This window comes from Benincasa hispida, chromosome 1 (assembly GCF_027475165.1).
Source record: "Benincasa hispida cultivar pf3 chromosome 1, pf3_genome.v1.1, whole genome shotgun sequence".
Taxonomy (NCBI): domain Eukaryota; kingdom Viridiplantae; phylum Streptophyta; class Magnoliopsida; order Cucurbitales; family Cucurbitaceae; genus Benincasa; species Benincasa hispida.
In genome coordinates this window covers 89114095-89118491 of record NC_143478.1, presented here as the reverse complement: position 1 = coordinate 89118491, position 4397 = coordinate 89114095, and positions in this window count along the sequence as shown.

Below are 4397 nucleotides of genomic sequence, written 5' to 3'. Positions count from 1 at the left end.
ATGAGAAGGTGGGGCCCCGATTGTTCAAGACCTGAAATCAACACTTAAGATAATAACCTATCTGCTAACCCTAAAATGGGTAGGAGTGAATTTCATCTTGTAGGGCTATGTCCACAGCTATCCATCTGGTCTTATCCCAAAATGGAAGACTTATTGAATAGTGTTGTTGGACTACTCTCATCTATGCAGATCAAAGGATAATCGCGGATAAAAATGAGTTCATAGCTAGCTTAGGATTAAGATCGAGTTATCCTAGGTTACTTAAGTATGAAATAGTCAGTTTTAATAGTAATCGGTCGTTATAAAGAAAAGTGACTATTTCATGGTCCAGTCTATATGTAAACTCATTGCATAGGATGCCTTTATTCATATGTCTCTACATGAATGATCAGTTGATCACGTCATCTATATTACCTATACAAAATGGGCCACATCCAGTTACTAGGATAAGATACCCAATTTCATCCATATACTTATAGATCATTTAGACTATATACTATTAACTTGATCCTGTTTATGTCACCACATAAAGTTAAAGTATTCAAACTATAGCCAGGAATATGTTTATCGAATTTTCATAATAGAATGCAAAAACAATAACTTTATTGAATAAGATACCCAATAATATTTTATTGATAAATAGAATGTTTAACGCAAAACTTACGAACTACGAGTTCTAGAACATTCCCAACACCGAAAGAGCTCAAAATCGACCCATCAAACTTATCGTTCAAATGACAAATGGGAAGCACAACAATCAAAATAAAAGCTTCCAAATTTGGTCCTCCAAATATCTCATTAAATTTGTATGAAATTCAATTTCAGAATTAAAAAAAATCATTTAACAAATAGATACCGAAACAAATTATAAAGTTTTTTAACATATATAAATGTGAAGTAAAAAGTATGCAATTTTGGAAGCTCCATTACACTTTTATCATACGTTTCTAGGAGGGGATGAATTTAAAGAATGTTTCGATATCTACATTGAAATGGCCCAAATAGAGCAAGCAACTTCTCAAGTAAGTCAAAAGACACTACGAAATATATGAGAAAATCAAAAGAAGACACCAAAACCTCATAAACACTACCTTGAGAATGAATCCCTCAATAATGATCGAACTACTCAACCCATTTTCTAAGCTGCTCTCCCTTGACATTGACATGAGAGCAAAATTATAGTCACAGAACAAGAAAACCTTGAAAATAAAAAACAAATTAACAGAACAATTTACCAATGCTGCTGAAATAGAAATTAGCCAAGATGGTCAATAAAGAACGACTTATCATTTTAAAGATCTAGCTCATGAAAAATCAACATCAAGGACAAGTAATCCATTATGGCACCACATATTAGCACATTAAACATAAATATGAATCTCACAAGAATAGATCCCATCACTTAATTGGACAAGATAACACACAAAATCAATACTATTAGCTTGCAGAAATCTATCTAAATCGGTTATATTATGTAACTAAATTATGGATATTACAATCTAATTAAGCAGGAAACACAATTTCTATCACAAGCTATCAAGATTACAATACTAAAAGATCAATTGCTTTTCATCTTCTAGCTTACAAGTTTTAAAGAAAGTTCTATTTCTTCTCTATAGCGAATGAAGTCTAGACTTGCTCGAAGCCAATTAAAGAAATTCAGTGACTTAACTCTTCTATGTTACTTGTCTATAAGACCACTTAGAATTTTTCGAAAAAGAACATTAGAACTACAATGAGAAAAATATTTGTAGTTCTTGTTTTCAGTAGTGAACTCTAAAAACAGAAACATATATAGGATGGAAGTTTATTATTCGTTTATAGACTTTAATGAGAAACAAAACAAAAATAGTGCTATGCTGTAGAGAAAACCAATAATGGAATAGAAAAGTCCTCATACTCTACTTGAAGGAAACAAAACAAAAAGAACAAACCCAAATGACATATAATAGATATGGATTTGTATATTTTCCAAACCTATAATGGTCGTCAAAAGGATGAAGAAGACGAAGTTTCATCAAAATCCTAGAAGGGATTGGCAAAAATAATGCCCTAGCTAAAAAAAGAAATGCGGTTTAAGTGTAGCATTGACGAAAATCAAAGGAACAAGGGAGAAAAATATAAAGGAGTAAGAAACTTACCTTCTTAGAAACGATGGAGAAGAAGCTTGGTTGGAGATGGATTGTTGATGTTGCTCAAAAGAAATGATATAGAGGAAGAAGTGAACGACTATGGAGATATTGGAACGTATGAACGAAATTTGTGAAGATGAAGGAGAAGTTAACGATCAGTCGAGGGAGAGAAATGACTAAAAGAAAGAGGGAAATGGTTTTTGTTCCACTGTTGACTGAAAGGGAGAGGAAGAAGTGAAGAGTACGAGGGAGAGAACGCGCGATTGTTGTAAATTTTTAGTTCTAGTGTGAGAAAGAGGGAAAAGCATAACCAAAAGAGTATTAGGCGGGATAATTTATTTAGGTTCCCAGGCTTTTCAACTTTTTTCAATAGCATTGTTTTTACAAAAAGCTATCCTTAAATGTTATTAAAAGTGATTTGTAGTAGTGAATGAGACCATGATCCCAAGATGTGTCTTTGTTTATTCTCATTCCATTGTTATTTTTTATTCGTTTTTTAGGATTAGATAATTAAATTCCCCATCACACTCCGATCCCCTAAATAAAATTGGAAGGGTCTCTAAATAGTTAGAAGAATCAATGATATCTTAATCTTAAAGAATCTCATATTAACATAAATTCATTTAAATAAAATACAAGCAATAATGGAAAATTATGTAATTTGATCAATATAAAGAATCGTTTAATGTAAAGAGAAGAAGTATGCTAAAAATGTATATATAGATGATATTGAAATGAAAAATATATAATTTTTCAAAGCAACCTACTAAAGAAATTTGCAACTTTCTATATACATGTATCTTTTCTTATAAAAACACTACAATGTCAACAAAGGAGATAAAACTATAGAAAAATCATAAATGATATTATATATATATATATATATATATATATATATATATAAATTATATATATATATATATGTATGTATGTAGCATATCTCTATAATGCATATACATTAAATTTACCCTTAAATTGTGCCAACCGCAAATTTATATTGTGCCACAAAACCCATGTTTTAATGAGATATTTATACCATTTTAAGCTTCACTATCTGACTATAAATTATGGTCAATTTTGGATGTAAAAACATAAAAACCAATACAAAAGATTCGAATTCATATATAATTTTCACCTACTATTGTTGACATATGGACAACTCCTCGACTAAGTTGGTTTGCATGTTACTGATGTTCTTCATTGCCTTCGGTATATAAATTAATTTTAATTTTCTCCTCACCTATATGTTTTCTAATTTTTTGTAATGTTTACCTTGGATGACAAAAAACAATTAAATTTTTTCAGGAACATTGTTTGTGTCAGAAGCAAGAAATGTAGTAAACGTTCCATGCAATACTTTTAATGATTGTTCGGATCCAATCAAATGTGATTGCAACTTCCACCTATGTTTTTGTCATGCACAATCTGAAAAGAAATTCTTTGACAAAGTCTTCCCCCAATATTTCGGAGAACCAAAGTCAAATCCTTGAAGGCTAGTTGTCAAATAAACTTATTCATACTTCCAATTTGTAACAACAGACATAAAGCTCATGAAAATCGGAAAAAGTGTATTTTCCTACCTTACACAAAAATAATATGTGTTATTTCTTTATCTACAAAAACTCTTTAGGTTTGAAATTTTATGTTGTTTACAAAAATCTAGCAATTTAATTAAATAATCTTACACTATCATTAATATCTTCGAAAGGTGGTTGAGCTAAACTCACTGTAACACTTGAAGAAGATACCCTAAATAGAGGTTGAAGAAAAGTAAGGTCGAAAAAAATTATGTTTACTCAAAGGAATAGGATAGCCAAGTAAAAGACAAGACTTGAAACCTCAATAGAGAACTCGATAATTCAAAATAGCCACATTCTTAATTGTAGCATAAACCTTCTAAATATCTTAACTATAATCAAACTTTAAGATAGATAAGTTTTGTCATTGCCATATCATACAACATGGAGTTGAGTCATTCTTCTACAAGGTTGGGGTTATGTTTAGGAGTGTTGGTCCCACATTTTTTAATATAAACATAAAAGTCTAAGAAACAACATTTATTAGTCCCTATAACACCCATCAAAATAGTTACCAAAATTAATCTTTTTTTCATGGTATATTCTAATGAAGAAAAAGGGTCCTTGGGTTGAAAGAACCTTTTAGTTTCTAAAAGAATTAATCTCATTTTCTAATATCTAATTATAATTTTGGTCATATACTTTGATGTTTGTATGACACACATTTCTTTAAACAAATTATTTTTTA